The sequence below is a fragment of the Siphateles boraxobius genome, unplaced genomic scaffold (genome assembly GCF_051911475.1).
Source record: "Siphateles boraxobius isolate OS27281-9 unplaced genomic scaffold, OSU_SipBor_1 22, whole genome shotgun sequence".
Classification (NCBI taxonomy): Eukaryota; Metazoa; Chordata; class Actinopteri; order Cypriniformes; family Leuciscidae; genus Siphateles; species Siphateles boraxobius.
Window position 1 is genome coordinate 26,989,790 of NW_027508833.1, and position 248 is coordinate 26,990,037.

Sequence of the window (248 nt, forward strand, 5' to 3'; positions counted from 1 at the left end):
CATTTAACTTTTTATATTTTATTATTCATTAAGCGTTTTAGGCTAAATTGTGCTCTGTGGCATTTGGATATGAAAGATGAGACCAAATTCACAAAATTCATCAGAAGTATAACTTAATTCTTAACATTGTTATATGAAATATGGATACTCACTAAATGCTGTTGAGTCATTTGGTTTCCATTACACTTATTCTGATTTGTGCTGAGAGATTCATTCTCGGATTCTGAGCATGACTGTTACAGCATTTA